The sequence below is a fragment of the Capsicum annuum genome, unplaced genomic scaffold (genome assembly GCF_002878395.1).
Source record: "Capsicum annuum cultivar UCD-10X-F1 unplaced genomic scaffold, UCD10Xv1.1 ctg5145, whole genome shotgun sequence".
Lineage (NCBI taxonomy): Eukaryota > Viridiplantae > Streptophyta > Magnoliopsida > Solanales > Solanaceae > Capsicum > Capsicum annuum.
The window spans coordinates 1-22249 of record NW_025859396.1 but is presented as its reverse complement, the minus strand read 5'-3'; positions in this window follow the sequence as shown (position 1 = coordinate 22249).

The following is a 22249-nucleotide window of genomic DNA, read 5'->3' as shown; positions in this document are numbered from 1 at the left end:
AAATATCAACTCATAGTAGAAATATGAAATTCACAATATTAAATATCAAGTCATAACTTGGGAATAGCAAAATAATTATGTATAACAAAGCTTGAACAATTTATATTCTCATAATCTCATGATGAAGTAATTTGGGTATAAACCCACTTGCAAAATCATATAAATCCAAGATAGAAATCAAAAGCTTTAGGCCCAAGAACGAAAGAATTGCTCTTATTCAAAACCCCACATACCTTAATCTTTGGAATTGAATGAATTCTAGTGCTTGAGACTCTATCCGCACTTGTAATAAATGATTCTCGAAGCCCACACTATGAAGAACTTGATTCTTGATGAAATCTTGAAGATTTATGGATGATTTTTGGAAGATTAATGTTCTTAAATTAAAATCCTAGATATATTTCTTAAGAGAATTTAAAGAAAGAATGATGATATTAGGTTTTAGATGGGAATTCTCAAATATATAGGGGCCTCCAAAAGATGAAAAAAGACCAAAATACCCTTGGAAAAAAGTCCTTTAATTCCTGAAAAAAATAATTGACGACATTCATGATAAGTCGTCAGACTTGTGACAAGTCGTCACAAAATATCATCACAAAAGGGTGGATTTTATGATTTTCTGCTTAAGTTTGACGACATTTGTAATAAGTCGTTACACTTGTGACAACTTATCACAAAACGTCATCACTGGAGGGTGGAAATCTGCCTAAGACTGATGACATTGGTGATAAGTCATCACACTTGTGACAGCTTATCATAAAATATCGTTACTCAGTTTTCCAGCCTGACATGCTGGAGTAAAATGCGCATAACTCTTGGCTCCAATATCGGATTTAGGTGAAATTGATATCATTAGAAATATAATTCAATTATCTATCTTTTGGTAGGTAATTAACTCAATTCATAGTATAACGAGAGATATGATCATTAGAAGTTTAATATGGCAATATCCTTCCCAAGAATTCAATCGATAAAGAATATTTTGATTCACCTAATCGCTAGGACATCTTTGAGTCCTTAATACATATCACACTTGATTAGAAAACAACCAAAGCACTATAATTTACTTCTCATTAGCTTGAGTCATGGTTGCACTATTGGTTTGAGTCTCGGGGTATTACAGCTTGCATGCATGATCAATACTAACTGACTGTCTAACATGAATGTGAGAATGCATACATAAATATGCAACTATAGCTAACAACATGATAATATGATACTGATACCGTGGTAGTATGACTACTGAGTCTGGATACTGATAACATGATGTAACTGATAACTTGAATAACTGTATCTGAATATAACTGATAATATGGGTGACTGTGTTTGACAGTTCTGAATCTGATGGAACTATCTGAGTTTCATACTATGTCTGAGTTGACTATGTCTGATAGTCCTAAAATCTAAAAAACTATCTGAGTTCTATTACTGAGATTGATTAACTATATCTGACAGTCCTAATTCTGTAACATGAAACTGTGGGAAGTAGTATCTAACCGACATGCCCCAAATGTGCTATAATAGCTAAGCTGGGGTCAAATCTATGCCTTGATTGGAAGTGTGTCAATACCGCACCACTGGTAAGCACAACGTGTGAGTAACCCTCATATAACAGGTAACTCTAGCAAAAATGGTAGGGAACCCTCACATAACAGGTTAATCCACCTCATCTACCCTCGTATAGCAGGCTATGATGTCTCAACCTATGCTGGCTATATAGTTCTGGAATGTAAAGATTACTTCTAAGAATCACACCCTTGTATAACAGGTGAGTCCCCATCCTTGGGTTCACTCGGTGCTAATTCTTACTCCCATCTAAATGGACATTGAATATGATTTACTGAACTGAACTGAGCATGGACTGATTTATTGAATTTCTATGGCTGATAGAATACTACTGATATCTGACAACTGACTCAGTCATGAGATCATGGAGATTTTTACTGAGTCATAAGACTATCTGAAGTCTAAGAGTTCATAGCTTGACTGAGAGTATCGTGAAAACATGACATGGATCTAGGACAACAACTAATATTTTGGGTACAAGTACCCTCAGGACTTGATAGAAGAAAACTGACATAACATGATTTACTTGAAGACTTGACTATCACCATAATACATACTACCTTCATAGGAGCATTTCATTAAATATGTAATAGGCATGATCTTGTGCATACATGGGTGTTTCACGATATCATGCTAGTTAGACAATATTCCTTCATCTAGGCATTTAATCAAACATATGACAGGCATGGTATATGTAAACATCATTATTCAATTCTAATTTCATCATTCAAGGGTTTAAATCTTAGGGTTGCAGGAATCTATACATAAAAACTATCATTAATCATGGAGTAGAATCTAATTTCACATCTATCAAACATGAACATGAGCAGCCAAAACATGAAAACATATAGAAAATCCATAACTTGAGTTTAGAAAAGGGATTCTTGGACTTCATGGATGAAAGGAGTACATAAATGAACACTATGCATACCTTAGTTCGTGATTTCATGAAGATTGATGGTGAAACCTTTTTGAAATTGGACCTTCTATGAAAACCCTAGCTTGGGTTCTTAAGAGTATTTGAGAAAAACATCAATATTTTGGATGAGTAAAGGCTAAATCCCATGTTTGGAAGCTCATATAAGGGGGAAGGGGATTCACCCTTTTAACCCTATACACGTAATTTAATTTTCAATAAAATTTCTTGAATCAGGCCCTTGGCGCGATGTGGCGTTATCGCGTCGTGTCACTGGAAATTGATAATTGGGAAACTGCACGGTGGCGCAATGCGGAGCTATCGCATTGCCACCTTGTCTACAACCTGGAAGTTTGGTGCGACATGCCAGTATTATGGATCAACACTGGAATTTGACAATTGCCATTTGAGCTATCTTTCCGATGCGCTGAAGGCTCAGGTCAAACACTATCTCACAAAAAGGACCTAACTTTTCACCTGGGTGTCGGATTTGGGTGAATTATATATCGATGGAAAGCTTATTCAATTCCCCACATGATAGGAAGTGAAAATTATAGAAATAACATATGTATAAGAATGAATTATTATTTCAAATAAAGTTCTAACATCCTTGAGAGGATTTTCAAGCTAAGAAAAAGCACGGGCATTACAATATCTCCCCCTTGAGAACATTCGTCCTTGAATGAGACTGACGAAGAGGGGAAATAATGAGCTGAACATGAATAACTGGAACATGATCTCATGAAGGATGTGTCTGAAAAGCTGAACATAATATATTGAACATGCATATCTGATGCTTGCGTAACTGATTTGTAAATATATAACTGAAAGTTCTGAAGAACTAAGTTTTCTCATAATGAGAATGCATGTCTGATGCATAAGTATATAACTGATTTGATACATGAATGAATGAATGAATATGTGGTGGTGCTTGATAGCAAGATTATCATGGTATACTAAGTTAGTGATGCACATTAATCATGAAATTGAGTAAGCTTAAGGAGACCTATTACCTTGAGCTTGATCTGAGTTGGCAGGGAAGAGGTGAGGTTACTTGGTATGCATATTCTCTTCTGTTTCCTAAGTAGCTCCATCGATGGACTGATTTCTCCAAAGAAATTTAACCAAAGGGACTTCTTTGTTCCTCAATCTTACGAGTCTGATAGTCTAAGATTTCAACTGGAATCTCTTTATAAGAGAGACTGTTCTGATCATCAATGCTCAGAATAGGGACTATGACTGATGGGTCACCTATACACTTCTTGAGCAAAGAGACATGAAGGACTGGATGAACTGAGGCTAGATCTAAAGGCGATTTGAGCTCATAAGGTACCTTGCTGAATCGACTAAGAATCTTAAAGGGACCGATATATCGGGGACTGAGCTTTCCCTTCTTGCCAAACCTCTTCACTCCCTTCATAGGAGAGATCTTAAGGTAGACATGATCACCAATCTCAAACTTAAAATCTTTTCTATGAACATCTGCATAAGACTTTTATCGGCTTTAGCATCTTGGAGTCTTTCTCTAATTAACTGAAATTTCTATAAGGCGTCGAATACCAAGTCAGGCCCTATCTTGAGGCCTTACTAACTTCGAACCAACCAATCAGAGATCCACATCTCCTACCATAAAGAGCTTTGAATGGAGCCATCTAAATACTGAAATGATAGTTATTATTGTATACAAACTCAATCAAAGGCAAGTGGTCATCCCAACTTCCCTTAAAATCAATTGCACACGCCCTTAGCATATCTTCTAACAGTTGAATGGTCCTTTCTGCTTGACTATCTGTCTAAGGATGAAAAGATGTACTAAGATGAATTTAGGTACCAAGACCCATTTGGAATGCTTTCCAAAAATAAGAGGTGAACTGGGAACTTCTGTTTGAGATAATTGATAAATAAACATCGTGAAATCTGACCAAATCATTGATGTAGAGTTTGGCGTAATCCTCGGCTAAATAAGAGGTATGAACTGGAAGGAAATGAGATGATTTGGTCATCTTATGTACAATGATCCAAACTAAATCATGATTATGATGAGTTCAAGGAAAACCCATCATAAAGTCTATGCTCACTTCTTCCCACTTCTAAGTAAGAATGGAGAACTCCTGCATAGGACCACTAGGCTTCTAATGCTCTGTAATGGCTGTGCTTTTTCTTAGCTTGAAAATTATCTCAAGGATGTTAGAAATTTATTTGAAATAAGAATTCATTCTTATACACATGGTATTTCCATAATTTTCACTTTCTATCACGTGGAAAATTGAATAAACTTTCCATCGATATATAATTCTCCCAAATTCGACACCCAGGTGAAGAGTTATAGCCTTTTTAGTGAGACAGTTTTAACTTAAGTCTTCAGCACATCGTGAAGATAGCTCAAATGGAAATTATCAATTTCCAGTGTTTCTCCATAATATTGGCATGTCGTGCTAAACTTCTAGGTTATAAACAAGGTGGCAACGCGATATCTCCACATCGCGCCACCGTGCAGTTTCCTAATTGTCAATTTCCAGTGACATGGTGCGATAATGCCGCGTCGCGCCAAGGGCCCAAATCGGGAAATTTTACTGAAAATTAAATTATGTGTCCAGGGTTAAAAGGGTTAATTCCCCTCTATATAAGCTTTAAACATGAGATTTAATCCTTATTCATCCAAAATATTGGTATTTTTCTCAAATACTCTAAAGAACTCAAGCTAGGGTTTTCATAGAAGGTCCAATTACAAAAAGGTTTCACCATCAATCTTCATAAATTCGTGAACTAAGGTATGCATAGTATTCATTCATGGGCTCTTTTCATCCATGAAGTCCAAGAATCCTTTTTCAACTACAAGTTATGGATCTTCTTTATGTGTTCATACTTTATATGTTCTCTTTCATGTTGATAAATGAGGAATTGATTTCTATTCCATGATTTGATGATAAATTCTATGTGGGTTGATTAGTATAGATAAAGATTAACGAAATCTCATGACTAAAACCTTGTATGATAAAATTAGAAGGGAACTATGATGTTTAATGGCTATACCATGATGTTTACATGTACTATGCCTATCATATGTTTGATTAAATGCCTAGATGAAGGAATATTGTCTAACTAACATGATATCATGAAATCCCCATGTATTCACAAGATCATACCTATTACATATTTGATGAAATGCTCCTATGAAGGTAGTATGTATTATGATGATAGTCAAGTCTTCAAGTAAACCATATTATGTCAGTTTCCTTCTATCGAGTCCTGAGGGTACTTGTACCCAAAATATCAGGTGTGTGCCTAGATCCATGTTATGTTTTCAAAATAATGTCAGTCAAGCTATGAACTCTTAGACTTCAGATAGTCTTATGACTCAGGAAAAAATCTCCATGATCTCATGACTCAGTCAGCTATCAGATATCAGTAGTATTCTGTCAGCCACAAAAATTTAGTAACTCAGTCCATGCTCAGTTTATTTCAGTAAATCATGTTTAGTTTCCATTCATATGGGAGTAGGAATTAGCACTAGGTAAATCCAAGAATAGGGACTCACCTGTTATACGAGGGTGTGATTCTTAAAAGAAATCCTTGCATTCCAGAACTACGTAGCCAGCATAGGTTAAGACATCATAGCCTGCTATATGAGGGTAGATGAGGTGGCTTAACCTGTTATGTGAGGGTTCCCACCATTTTTGCTAAAGTTACCTGTTATATGAGGGTTACTCACATATTTTCCTTACCGGTGGCACGGTATTGACACCCTTCTAATCAAGGCATAGATTGGACCCCAGCTCAGCTATTATAGAACCTTTGGGGCATGTCGGTTAAACACTACTTCCCATATTTTCATGTTACAGAATTAGGACTATCAGATATAGTTAATCAATCTCACTAATAGAACTCAAATAGTTCTTCAGATTTTAGGACTATTAGATACAGTAAACTCAGATACAGTACGAAAGTCAGATAGTTCCATCATATTTAGGACTGTCAACTACAGTCACCCTTATTATCAGTTATACTTAGATACAGTCACCCATGTTATCAGCATTATTCATATATAGTCCTTTAAATTATCAGGCATATCAATTACTAGCATGTCACATTATCAGTATACAAACTCAGAAATCATGAAATCACTTTGTCAGTTATAGTTACGTAATTATTTATGCATTCTCACATTCATGTTAGACAGTCAGTTTGCATTAGAATGCATGTAAACCCTTGCATTTAGACTACCTCACATGTATACTAAGTATATATGTTCTGATGCATTCGCGCTATGGTGCTTTCTTTTTATGTTAAACCATAGGTTCAAAGACACGAGTTCCAGATCAGTAGTAGATTCCAAATTCAGCAGTCAGAGTAGAAGTGAGTCCTCATCCTTTGAGGACATAATGATTTTACATTATCTCATTGATTAGCTTATTAGTTGGAGTTAGTTGGGGTTATATCCCATCAATTCCTTATTCTGATTTTTCAGATAGTAGAGGCTTTCAAACTAGATACAGATTAGATATAGATTATCATGTTTTAGACTTTAATTTTTTTTTGGATATTCTATTACCCCACACAGATGTTATATTATTCAGTTATGTTCATGATCAAACCTTATGGCCCTTCAGTGCATGTTTCCGCATTATTATATTATCTTATGTAGTATACAGGTACAGATATCAGTCATGGGTTAGCTTGTGGTCCTTTGGGGTCATGAACACCGTATAGCATTCCGATTCAGCAAATCGGGTTGTTACAAACTTGGTATTAGAGCCTAAGGTTCAATAGAGTCCTAGGAAGTCTGAAAGCCGCATTAGTAGAGTCTTATGCATGGGTGTGTTGCGTTCCACATTTATGTTCAAGAGGCTATGAGATATTGTAAGAATAGTTTTCCTTCTATCAGTATTCATGTCGTGCCTATGAGCGTAATCACAAGTCAGTCTCTCAGTCTAATCCGCTTCTTCTCTTTATTTCGGAACATGTCTCCTAAGAGAAGAAATCAGTCAGCCCCTCAGCCTAAAGAACCTTTGGGCGATCATTTTTCCCATGTGGAGTTAAGGACCGTATTTACCACTTTTGCTCAATCAGTCACTACTCATAATGAACGGCTAACAGTTGTTCCGGCTAACCCAGTGGCCAACTCAACTGCAGTGAGGATTTGGGACTTCACCCAAATGAATCCTTCAGCCTTCCTCGGTTCTAAGGTAGATGAAGACCCTCAGGAATTCTTAGATCAAGTTCAGAAAGTGATAGACCCCATGGGGGTGACTACTGTTGAAAGTGCTGAGCTAGCTTCATACTAGTTGCAGGATATGGCTCATGCTTGGTTCAAACAGTGGAAGTTCAAAAGATCAGATGATGCAGGTCCTATAGAGTAGGAGGAGTTTGTCATTGCATTCTTAGACAGATTCTTTCCCCAAGAGCTTAGAGAAGTCAAGCTGCTAGAGTTCATTAATCTCAGGTAGGGCAATATAACAGTGAAAGAGTATTTCTTTAAGTTTACTCAATTAGCTAGGTATGCCCCTCATGTTGTTACAGACAGTAGATCCAAGATGAGTAAGTTCGCTTTAAGGGTGAACAACAGTGTGGTTAATGAGTGCAGATCCACCATGCTGAACAGTGACATGACCTTAGCTAGACGTATGACCCATGCTCAATAGATAGAAGAGCATAAAATTAAGCAGAGCGAAAAAAGAATAAGAAAGCTAGAACAGGTAGCTTTAATTTTAGTCAGCCTAAATCAGAAGGAGGAAACCATTCCCAGTTTTGTCTTAAGTTATCAGTTCCAACCCCCTCTATAGCTAGTACTCTAATTCCTAAATTCATTGAGGGTAACAAAGATAGAGTGCCAGTCTCTAAGACCCAGGACAGTGTTAATAGTGCCCGCACCTATTCTCTTTGCCAGACTTACGGTAAGCACCATCATGGTGTGTGTAGAGTAAGTAGTGGCATTTGTTTTATTGTGGCAAGCCAGGCCATAGAGTTAGAGATTGTCTGTAGCCAGGTCCTCAAGGTCAACAGAGTCACTTTTCAGCTCAGTTTGGTTGCCTAAATCAACAACAGGTTGCCACTTCCAGTGCTACTAGCAGGCAATACCCAAATCGTCTCTATGCTCTTCAGACTCGACACGATCAGGAAAGTTCTCCTGATGTAATTATTGGTATGTTACAGATCTTTCATGTGTATGTTTACGCTTTGCTAGATCCAGGAGCTTCATGTCTTTTGTTACTCCTTATATAGCAGTTAATTTCAAAATCAGTCTTGAAATTCTTGCAGAACCGTTCTCGGTCTCTACCTCAGTGGGTAAAACCATTATAGCTCGACGAGTATACAGGAACTTCCCAATTATGATATTTTAGAAAGTCACTTCTGCAAACTTAGTCGAATTAGATATGACTAATTTGGATGTCATTCTTGGCATAGATTGGCTTCATTCCTGCTATGCCATAATTGACTACAGAAATAGAATAGTTCAATTTCAATTTCCGAATGAACCCATCCTTGAGTGGAGGGGTAGTACTTTAGTGTTCAGGATTCAACTTGTTTCCTACCTTCGGGCAAGGAAAATGATATCTAATGGATGTGTTTATCATCTAGTTCATGTTAGAGATTCCAGTTTCGAGCCTCCTAGTCTTTAATCAGTTCCAATTATAAGTGAATATTTAGATATCTTTCACAAATATCTTCTAAGAATTTCTCCCGAAAGGGAAATAGATTTCGGTATTGATCTTCTTTCAGACACTCAGCCTATCTCTATTCTGCCATACAGAATGACACCAGCAGAACTCAAAGAACTAAAAGATTAGTTGAAAAATCTCTTAGATAAGGGATTCATCAGACCCAGCATTTCCCCATGGGGCGCACCAGTCTTATTCGTGCGCAAGAAAGATGGTTCACTCAGAATGTGTATAGATTACCATCAACTCAAAAAAGTCACGATCAAGAACAAGTATTCTCTTCCCAGAATCAATGACTTGTTTGATCAAATTCAGGATGTTATTTATTTCTCTAAGATAGACCTCGGATTTGGCTATCATTAGCTCAGAGTTAGAGAATGTGACATCCCGAAGATAGCTTTCCGTATGCGGTATGGTTACTTTCGAATTTCTAGTCATGTTCTTTGGTCTTACCAATACCCTAGCCACTTTCATGGACTTGATAAACCACTTGTTCAAACAATACTTGGACATGTTTGTCATAGTCTTCATAGATGATATTCTGGTCTATTCCCGCACTGAGCGTGATCATGACCATCTCAGGACAGTACTTTAGACTCTCAGAATTCATCAGTTATTTTTCAAATTTAGTAAGTGTGAATTTTGGCTAAGATCAGTAGCATTACTTGGCCATATTATTTTTGGTGATGGCATTAGAGTAGATCCTTAAAAGACCGAAGTGGTAAGGAACTGGCCTCGCCCTATCTCTCCATCAGATATCAGGAATTTCTTTGGTCTGGTAGGCTATTATAGACGGTTTATTAAGGGATTTTCTTCTATTGCATCCCCTATGTCTAGATTGACTCAAAAGAAAGTCAAGTTTCAGTGGTCAGATCTATACGAGAAGAGTTTTCAGGAATTAAAGACTCGACTTACCTCAGCTTCAATTCTAGCAATACTAGTCGGTTCAGATGGTTTTGTAGTATATTGTGATGCATCTAGAGTAGGTTTAGGTTGTGTCCTCATGAAGCATGGTAAGGTCATAGCCTATGCCTCCAGACAGCTTAAACCACATGAAAGGAATTATCCTACTCATGACCTTGAGTTAGAAGCCATAGTCTTTGCCTTAAAGATTTGGAAGCATTATCTCTATAGAGTTCATATAGACGTCTTCACAAGTCATAAGAGCATTCATTATGTTTTTTCTCAAAAAGATCTTAATCTTCGTCAGAGAAGGTGGTTAGAGATCTTGAAAGATTATGACATGAGTGTCCTCTATCATTCGGGCAAGGCCAAAATAGTGGTCGACTCTCTCAGTAGACTCTATGGGTAGTGTTTCTTATGTTAAGGATAGTAAGAAAAAGTTAGCTCAAGAAGTACACCAGCTTGCTAGACTAGGTGTTCGCTTAGCTCAAGTAGTTCAGAATCATCTCTAGTTTCTGAGGTAAAAGAAAAATAAGATAGAGATACCAGCCTAGTCAAGTTGAAAAAGTCAGTCCTGCGTCATAAAATAAAGGTTTTCTCCCAAGGGGCAGATGGCGTCCTTTGTTGCCAGGGTCATCTCTGTGTTCCAGGCGTAGATGACATAAGGAAACGAATTTTTGCAGACGCGTATGGTGCGCTCTACTCTATTTTTTTCCAAGGGCCACTAAGATGTACCGCAACTTGCAGGAGATCTATTGGTGGAGTGGGATGAAGAAATATATTGCAGAGTTTGTAGCTAAGTAATCTATATGTTTGTAGGTTAAGATAGAGAATCAAAAGCCTAGTGGTCCTATGTAGGAGTTCAGTATTCCTACTTAGAAGTGGGAAGTTGTGAACATGGACTTCGTGATGGGTTTACCTTATACTCATCATCAACATGATTCAGTTTGGGTAATTGTAGATAGGATGACCAAATCAGCTCTTTTCCTTCCAGTTTATACCTCTTATTCAACCGAGGATTACGCCAAGCTCTACATCAAGGAGCTAGTCAGATTGCATGGTGTTTCATTGTCTATTATCTTAGAAAGAGTTACTCAGTTCACCTCTCATTTTTGGAAAGCATTCCAAAAGGGTCTTGGTACCCAAATTCATCCTAGTACAGCCTTTCATCCTCAGAAAGATGGTCAAGCAGAAAGGATCATTCAGTCTTTAGAAGATATGCTCAGGGCGTGTACAATTGATTTCAAAGGTGGTTGGGATAACCACTTGCCTTTGATTGAGTTTCCATACAACAACAATTATCATTCTAGTATTCAGATGGATCCATTCGAAGCTCTCTATAGTAGGAGATGTAGATCTCCGATTGGTTGGTTTGAAGTTAGTAAGGCCTCAGTTATAGGGCCTGACTTGGTATTCGACGCCATAGAGAAAGTTCAGTTAATTAGAGAAAGACTCCAAGCTGCTCAGAGCTAACAGAAGTCTTATGCAGATGTTCGTAGAAAGGATCTCGAGTTTGAGATTGGTGACTATGTCTACCTCAAGATCTCTCCTATAAAGGGAGTAAAAAGATTCGACAAGAAAGAAAAGCTCAGTCCCCGATAAGTCGGTCCCTTCAAGATTCTCATGTCTGTCATGAGATCATGTTCTATTTATTCATCTTCAACTCATTGTTTCCCCTCTTAATCAGTCTAATTCGAGGACGAATGTTCTCAAGGGGGAGATATTGTAATGCCCGTGCTTTTTCTTAGCTTGAAAATCATCTCAAGGATGTTAGAACTTGCTTTGAAATAAGAATTCAATCTTATACACGTTTTATTTCCATAATTTTCACTTCCTATCATGTGGGAAAGTAAATAAACTTTCCATCGATATATAATTCACCTAAATCTGACACCCGGGGAAAGAGTTAGAGCCTTTTTTAGTGAGACAGTGTTTGACTTGAGCCATCAGCGCATCGCGGAGATAGCTCAAATGGCAATTGTCAATTTCCAGTGTTGCTCCATGATACTGTTGCGTCGCGCCAAACTTTGAAGTCATAGAAAAGGTGGCAACATGATAGCTCTGCATCGCGCCACTGTGCAATTTCCCAATTGTTAATTTCCATTGACACAGCGTGATAACGCCGCGTCGCGCCAAAGGCCCAACTCAGGAAATTTTACTGAAAATTAAATTATGTGTCCAGGGTTAAAAGGGTCAATTCCCCCCTATATAGGCTTTCAAACATGATATTTAACCCTTATTCATTCAAAATATTGGTGTTTTTCTTAAATACTCTCAAGAACTCAAGCTAAGGTTTTTATAGAAGGTCATATTTCAAGAAGGTTTCACCATCAATCTTCGCGAAATCATGAACTAAGGTATGTATAGTGTTCATTCATGGGATTCTTTCATCCATGAAGTCCAAGAATCCCTTTTCAACTACAAGTTATGGATTTTCTTCATGCATTCATACTTTGTATTTTCTCTTTTATGTTGATAAATAAGGAATTGATTTCTATTCCATGATTTGATGATAAATTCCATGTGGGTTGATTAGTATAGATAAAGATTTATGAAATCTCATTACTAAAACCTTGTATGATGAACCATGATGTTTAATTGCTATACCATGATGTTTACATGTACTATGCTTGTTATATGTTTGATTAAATGCCTAGATGAAGGAATATTTTCTAACTAACATGATATCATGAAATCCCCATGTATGCACAAGATCATGCCAATGACATGTTTGATGAAATGCTTCTATGAAGGTAGTATGTATTATGATGATGGTCGGTCTTCAAGTAAATCATTTTATGTCAGTTTTCTTCTATCGAGTCCTGGGGGTACTTGTACCCAAAATATTAACTGTGTGCCTAGATATATGTCATGTTTTCATGATACTCTTAGTCAAGCTGTGAACTCTTAGACTTCATATAGTTTTATGGCTCAGGAAAAATCTCCCTGATCTCATGACTCAGTCAGTTGTCAGATATCTGTAGTATTTTTGTCAGCTACAGAAATTCAGTAACTCAGTCCATGCTCAGTTCAGTTCAGTAAATCATGTTCAGTATCCATTCATATGGGAGTAGAAATTAGCACCGAGTGAATCCAAGGATGGAGACTCACCTGTTATACGAGGGTGTGATTCTTAGAAGCAATTCTTGCATTCCATAACTATGTAGCCATCATAGGTTGAGACATCGTAGCCTGCTATATGAAGGTAGATGAGGTGGCTTAACTAGTTATGTGAGGGTTCCCACCATTCTCGCTAGATTTATCTATTATATAAGGGTTACTTACATGTTGTCCTTACCAGTGGTGCGGTATTGACACCCTTCCAATCAGGGCATAGATTAGACCCCAGCCCAGCTATTATAGCACCTTTGGAGCATGTCGGTTAGATACTACTTCCCAAAGTTTCATGTTACAGAATTAGGACTGTCAGAAATAGTCAATCAGTCTCAGTAATAGAATTCAGATAGTTCTTCATATTTCAGGACTGTCAGATACAGTCAACTCTGATACAGTACAAAACTCAGATAGTTCCATCAGATTCAGGACTATCAGCTACAGTCACCCACATTATCAATTATACTCAGATACAGTCACCCATGTTATCAGTATTATTCAGATATAGTCCATTATGTTATCAGTCATATCATTTACTAGCATATCATGTTATTAGTTTACAGACTCAGAAATCACAAAAGCACGTTGTCAGTTACAGTTACGTAATTATGTATGCATTCTCATGTTTATGTTAGAAATTCATTTAGCATTATCATCCATGTAAACCCTTGCATTTATCCTACCCCACATGTATACTCAGTACATATGTACTAACGCATTCACATTATGGTGCTTTGTTTTTATGTTACACCATAGGTTAAGAGACACGAGTTCCAGATTAGGAGTAGATTCTAGATTCAGCAGTCAAAGTAGAAATGAGTCCTCATCCTTCGAGGACATAATGATTTTCTATTATCTCATTGATTAGCTTATTAGTTGGAGTTAGTTGGGGATAAGGCTAGGATCCTTATCTTGCTTTTCTTTCATCTCGGAAACTTGAGATGATTCTGAACTACTCTGAACACATACACCGCCCTCTGAAGAGTCAACTAAGCAAACACCTAGTCTAGCAAGCTGGTGTGATTCTTGAGCTAACTTCTTCTTACTATCCTCAACATGAGAAACACTACCCATAGAGAGTCTACTGAGAGTGTCGACCACTACATTGGCCTTGCTCGAATAATAAAGGACACTCATGTAATAATCTTTTAAGAGCTCTAACCACTTTCTCTAACGAAAATTAAGATCTTTTTGAGAAAAGACATACTGAAGGCTCTTCTGATCTGTGAAGATGTCTATATGTACTCCATAGAGATAATGCCTCCTAATTTTTAAGGCAAATACTATGGCTTCTAACTCAAGGTCATGAGTAGGATAATTCCTCTCATGGGGTTTAAGCTATCTGGACGCGTAGGCTATGACCTTACCGTGTTGCATGAGGACACAACCTAAACCCACTCTAGATGCATCATAATATACCACAAAACCATCTGAACCGTCTGGTAATGCTAGAACTAGAGCTGAGGTGAGTCGAGTCTTTAATTGTTGAAAACTCTTATCGCATGGATGTGACCACTAAAACTTGACTTTCTTCTAAGTCAATCTGGACATAGGGGATGCAATAAAAGAAAACCCTTCAAGAAACCATCTATAATAGCCAGGCAGACATAAGAAACTCCTGATATCTAAAAAAGAGACAGGGCGAGGCTAGTTCCTTAACCCTTCGATCTTTTGAGGATCTACTCTAATGCCATCACCGAAAATAATATGGCCAAGGAATTCTACTGATCTTAGACAAAATTCTCACTTACTGAATTTGGAAAATAACTGATGATTTCTAAGAGTCTGAAGTACTGTCCTGAGATGGTCTGCATGATCGTGCTCAGTGCGGGAATAGACCAGAGTATCATCTATGAAGACTATGACGAACATGTCTAAGTACTATTTGAACATGCGGTTCATCAAGTACATGAAAGTGGTTGGAGTATTCGTAAGACAAAATGACATGACTAGAAATTCTAAGTGACCATACCGCATACAGAAAGTTGTCTTTGGGATGTCACATTCTCTAACTCTGAGCTGATGATAGCTGGATCTGAGGTCTATCTTAGAGAAATAACTGGCACCCTGAAGTTGGTTAAACAATTCATCAATTCTGGGAAGAGGATACTTGTTCTTGACCATGAATTTATTGAGTTGACGGTAATCTATACACATTCTGAGTGAACTGTCTTTCTTGCACACAAATAAGACTGGTCCATCCCACGGGGAAACACTGGGTCTAATAAATCCCTTATCTAAGAGATTCTTCAACTGATCTTTCAATTCTCTGAGTTCTGCTGGTTCCATTATATATGGCAGAATAGAGATAGGCTGAGTGTCTGAAAGAAAATCAATACCAAAGTCTATTTCCCTTTCGGGAGGAATTCCTGGAAGATCTTCGGGAAAGACATCTAAATATTCATTCACTACTGGGACTGATTTGAGACTGGGAGCCTCAGAATTGGAATCTGTAACTTGAACTAGATGATAAACACATCCCTTAGATATCATTTTCCTTACTTGAAGGCAGAAAATAAGTTGACCCCTGAACACTGAAGTACTACCCCTTCCACTAAAGGATGGGTTCATTCGGGAACTAAAACCAAACTATTCTGTTTATGCAGTGGACTGGGACATAGTAGGAATGAAGACAATCCATGTCGAGAATGACATCAAAATCAGTCATCTCTAATTCAACTAAGTCTGCTGAAGTGACTTTCTGAAATATTATAACCGGGAAGTTCCTATATACCCGTCGAGCTATGATGGTTTTACCTACTGGGGTAAAGACTGAAAAGGGCTCTGCTAGAATTTTGGGACTAATTCCAAAATCAAATTCTATATAAAGAGTAACGAAAGAAAAGAAAACTCCTATATCTAGCAAAGCATAAACTTGCACATGAAAGATCTGTAACGTACCAACAACAAAATCAGTAGAAATTTCCTGATCATGTCGAGTCTGAAGAGCATAGAGATGATTTAGGCACTGCCTGCTAGTAGCACTAGAAGTGGAACCCTACTGATTTGGGCGATCGGACTGAGTTGAGGAGCGATTCTGTTGACCCTGAGGACTTGGCTGCGGATAGTCTTTAACTCTATGGCCTGGCTAGCCACAACTAAAACAAATGCCACTACATGCTCTACACACGCCTTGATGGTGCTTACCACCAGTCTGGCAAAGAGGATAGGTGCAGGCACTGCTAATACTGTCTTGGGTCTTAGAGCCTGGCACTCTATCTTTGCTACCCTCTCTGAAGTTAGAAACTGGAGCACTGGCTGTAGAGGGGGCTAGAACTGATGACTTAGGATGAAACTGGGAATGGTTTCCTCCTTCTGACTTAGGCTGAGCAAAGTTGAAACTACCTGTCTTCACTCTCTTATTCTGTTTCTCCCTCTGCTTAATCTCCTGCTCCTCTATCTACTGACCATGGGTCATATTTCTAGCTAAGGTCATGTTACTATTTAGCATGGCGGATCTGTACTCATTAACCACGTGGTCGTTTACCCCTGAAGCAAACTTACTCATCTTGGATCTACTGTCTGCAACCACATGAGGGGAATACCTGGCTAATTAAGTAAACTTAAAAGAATACTCTTTTACTGTCATATTAATCTACCTGAGGTTGATGAAATCTAGCACCTTGGCTTCTCTAAGCTCTTGGGGAAAGAATTTGTCTAAGAATACAGCGACAAACTCCTCCCACTCTATAGGAGTTGTATCATCTGATCTTTCGGACTTCTATTATTTGAACCAAGCATGGGCCACATCCTTCAACTGGTATGTAGTAGGCTTAGCACTCTCAATAGTAGTCACCCCCATGGTGTCCGTCACTTTCTGAATATGATCTAAGAATTCCTGAGGGTCTTTATCTACCTTAGACCCGAGGAAGGTTGGAGGATTCATTCAGGTGAAGTCCCGAATCCTCGATGTAGCTAAGTTGGCCACTGGGTTGTCCAGAATAACTATTGGCCATTCATTATGAGCAGCGACTGATTGAGCAAGAGTGGCAAATGCGTTGTAATGCCTCAATTTGCTGAACCGGAACACTACACGGTGTTTATGACCCCAAAGGGCCATAAGCTAACCCATGAATGATATCTGTACCTATACACTACATAATATACATGTAAAATGAGAAAAACATGAACAATAGGCCATAAGGCTCAACTAAATAAGGTATCTGATAAATAGTAACATCCATATGGGGTAACGTGTACCCAAAACAAGAAAAGTCTGAATCAAATCTGAACTAAATCTAAAAGCCTCTAAATACTGTCTAAGTAAGGAGTTGAAGAAATATGTCTCCAACTAACTCCATAAACTGAAATCTAACCAAAGAAAATAAATTAAGTCAAATCATATCATCCTCGAATGAAGACGACTCACTGCAACTTTGTATACTGAAATACAACTGCTACCATTAATTTGGAACTCGTGAATTTGAACCTATGGTGTAACATAAAAGAAAGTACCATAGCACAAATACATTAGTACAACTAAAAGTACTAAGTACACGAGTGAGGTAGGCTATATGCAAAAGGGCTTACGTGCATGAGCAGTGCTAACTGACTGACTAATATGAACGTGAGAGTGCAAATATGCATACATAGTAACTGAGATTGTGAATATGTGATATCTAGATCTGTACACTAATACATGGTTTATTAAAACCTAACATGACTAATACTAGAATTTCTGATAACATGGATAACTGTGTCTGACAGTCCTAAATCAGATGGAACTACATGAGTTCCGCATTGTAGTTGAACTGATTGTATCTGATAGTCTTGGTATACTGAAATCTAAAGAACTATCTGAGTTCTTTTATTAAGACCGACACTAAAACTGTAGGAGGTAGTTGTTTAATATACATGCACCAATTGCGCTATAATAACTGAGTAAGGGAATCTGTGCCCTAATTGGAAGGGTATCAATAACGCGTCACTGGTAAGGACAAGCTGTGAGTGACGCTTATCTGGAAGGTTACTCTAATGAGAATGGTGGGACCCTGGTCTGACAAGTCAAATCACCTCATCACCCTAATCTGACAGGTTAAGATATCTCAACCTACGCTGGCTACATAGTTCTGGAACACAAGGATGACTACTAAGAATCACACCCTTATCTGGCAGGTGAGTTCCCATCCTTGAGTTTAATCGGTGCTAACTTCTAATCCCATATGAAGAGATTGAACATGATTAACTGACTGTACATAGACTGAGTAACTGACTTCTATTGATTGACGGAATAGTACTATTATCTGAGAATTAACTGAGATCATGAGATTTTTTAGATTTCCTGAGTCACATGACTGACTGAGCTCTATAAATCATGGCTTGACTGAGAGTATTATGCTAACATGACATGACGCTAGGCACACAACTATATTTTTTTTGGGTACAAGTACCACCAGGACTCGATGGAAGTAAACTGATACACATGACTAACTTGAACATAAGAATAGAGTCCACAATTCACAATATCATAAGTAAGGGATTTCATACTACACTTGGTTCTCAACATCTTATACATGGAAGGGGATGCGCACAACATATATATACTCGCATTGCTTCAATATCATGCTCATTCCATATCACAACAGTAACACACAACAATAATGTGGAGTTCATATGGTATCATAAAGAATAGAACATAGAATTGTCATTTAAGCACTATTAAGTAATAAAAACATAGATTCTATCATTCTTGGCATTTTATCAAACACCTTACATGTACAACTTTGGGCATAGGTGTACTTATGAATTTGACAATCTTAATCCATCCAAAATTTATGGGTTTCAACTAACCTACTCACATGCTTCCTGAAAAACACATCAAGATACAACCTTGAATCCAAAAAAAAATCATCAACATGAATATAGTCATAACACAACAAGGAAATAACAATTTATAATTTAAAACATGACTCTTGAACACCATGGATGAAAGGAATCCATGGATGAACACTACGCATAACTTATTGATTGAATCTTGAAAGAGATCTAATGTTTCTGAAGGTTCTTGAAGAAATCCTTAGGCTTGCTCTTGATTTTTCTTGACTAGGGTTTAACCCCTTTAGGAGAGAATGTTCTTGTTCTTAAGGAGATGATCTTGAGAGAACACACTAATCTTGTGGTTGAGAGTGTATGAGAGAATTTTTGAGATGTTTAACTAAAGATAATGGAAGATAATACGCTCCTTGAGGGTTATAAGTCATGAGAAGTGAAGGAAAAAGACCAAAATATCCTTGCTAAACCACTTCCCAGTTGCTAAAAATTTAAGCCTGACGACATTCATGATAAGTCATCACACTTATCATAAAATTTCTTCACTTGGGGATGGTTTTTGCCTAAGGCTGATGACATTCGTGATAAGTCATCACACTTGTGAGAAGTTATCACGAATGTTGTCACTCAGTTTTTGAGGCTGACATGCTGGAGTAAAATGGGCATAACCTTTTGCTCCAGTATTGGATTTATGGAAAATTGGTATCTATATTTAATTATCTATCTTTTGGTGGATTGTGATCTCAGAATTTCATACCATAATGAGAGATATGCTCATTTAAAGTTGACTATACCAATGTCCTTCTCAAGAATTCAATCGGTAAGGAAATGTTTTGATTCGTCTATTATCTATGACACTTTTGAGGCCTTAATATGAATCAACCTTGATCATAACACTACCAAAGCACTAAAATTTATTACTCATGAGTTTGAAGCATGATCTTAAAAAATGTCTAAACTTTTAGGGTATTATAATATCTGCCCCTTGGGAACATTCATCCTCGAATGGAACTGACTAAGCTGAGATTACTAATATACTGGTCTTACTTAAGGGATGAAACATCTGAAACATGATGACATACTGACTTGAATGATAAGCTGAATATATCTGAACATACTGAACATGCATATCTGATGCATAACTGACAAGCTGAATGCATGCATATCTGATGCATGATTATGTGACTGAACTGTTACATATATGCATGACTGAATGCAATGATATTTAGTACCGAATTTGTAAATGGAATTCTGAACATGAGACTGAATAAGCTTAAGGAGGACTGTTAACTTAAGCCGAGTTTGAGTTAGTGAAGAAGAGGTGAGGATACTTGGTACGCATATCTGCTTCTGCTTCTCAAGTAGCTCCCTCAACGGACTGGTTTCTCTAAAGAACTTTGACTAGAGGGATTTCTTTGTTCCTCAGTCTACGAGTCTGATAGTCTAGAATTTCGACCAAAATTTTCTCATAGAAGAGACGATTCTGAACGTCGACGCACTAAATAGGGACTACAACTGCTGGGCCACCTATGCACTTCTTGAGCAATGAGACATGGAAGACTGATGAACTGAAGCTAGATCTGAAGGCAATTCAAGCTCATAAGCTACCATGCCTAAACGACTGAGAATCTTGAAGGGATCGATATATCGGGGACTGAGTTTTCTTTTCTTGCCGAACTTCTTCACTCCCTTCATGGGAGAGATCTGGAGATAGACAAAGTCATCAAACTCAAACTCGAGATCCTTTCTACAAACATCAGCATATGACTTCTGTCGGCTCTGAGCAGCCCAGAGTCTTTCTCTGATTAAATGAACCTTCTCTAAGGCATCGAATACCAAGTCAGGACCAATGATTGAGGCCTCACTAACTTTGAACCAACCGATTGGAGATATGCACCTCCTACCATAGAGAGCTTCAAATGGAGCCATCTGAATACTGTAATGATAGCTATTGTTGTATGCAAATCCAATCAAAGACAAGTGGTCATCCCAACTTCCCTTGAAATCAATTTTATATGCCCTTAGCATAGCTTCTAGAGTCTGAATGGTCTTTTCCACTTGAACATCTATGTGAGGATGAAAAGTTGTACTGAGATGAACCTGGGTACCAAGACCCTTTTATAACGCTTTACAAAAGTGAGAAGTGAACTGGATATCTCTGTATGAGATAATAGATAATGGAACACCGTGTAATCTGACCAACTCTCTGATGTAGAGTGGCATAATCCTCGACTGAATAAGAGGTATAGACTAGATGGAAATGAGCTGACTTGGTCATCCTATCTACAATGACCCAAACTGAATCGTGCTGATGATGAGTTTGAGGTAAACCTATCACAAAATCTATTATCATTTCTTCCCATTTCTAAGTAGGAATAGTGAAATCCTGTAGGGAACCACTAGGCTTATGATGCTCTATCTTAACTTGCTGAAATGTTGAGCACTTAGCCACAAAAGCTGCAACATTTCTCTTCATCCCACTCCACCAATAGATCTCCTACAAGTCGTGGTACATCTTAGTGGTCCCTAGATGAATAGAGTATTGCGCACTCTGCGCCTCTACAAGAATTCGTTGCCTAAAGTCATCCATATCTGGAACACACAAATGACCCTGACAACAAAGGACACTATCTCCTCCTTGGGAGAAAACCTCTACTCTCTAATTCTGAACTGACTCTTTTAGATTGACAAGGCTAGGATCCCTGTCTTTCTTTTGTTTCACCTTGGAAACTAGAGACGGCTCTGAACTAATCTGAACGCATACACCACCCTCTGAAGAATCGACTAAGAGAACACCTAGTCTGGCAAGTTAATGGATTTCCTGAGCTATCATATTTTTTCTATGCTTAACGTGAGAAACACTATCTATGGAGGGTCTACTGAGAGCATCGGCGACAATGTTGGCCTTGCCTGGATGGTAAAGGACACTCATGTCATAATCTTTCAAAAGCTCTAACTACCTTCTCTGATGAAGATTAAAATCTTTTTGAGAAAAGACATACTAGAGACTTTTATGATCTGTGAAGACATCTACAAGAACTCTGTAGAGATAATGCCTCCAAATCTTTAAGGCAAGTACTACGGATGCTAATTCAAGATCATGGGTAGGGAAATTCTTCTTATGAGGATTTAACTGTCTAGAGGCGTACGCTATAACCTTACCATGCTGCATGAGGACACAACCTAAACCCACTCTAGATACATCACAATATACTACAAACCCATCTAAACCATCTGGAAGAGCTAGAACTGGAGCTGTAGTGAGTCGAGTGTTAAATTCCTAAAAACTCTTCTCGCATGAATCTGACCACTGAAACTTGAC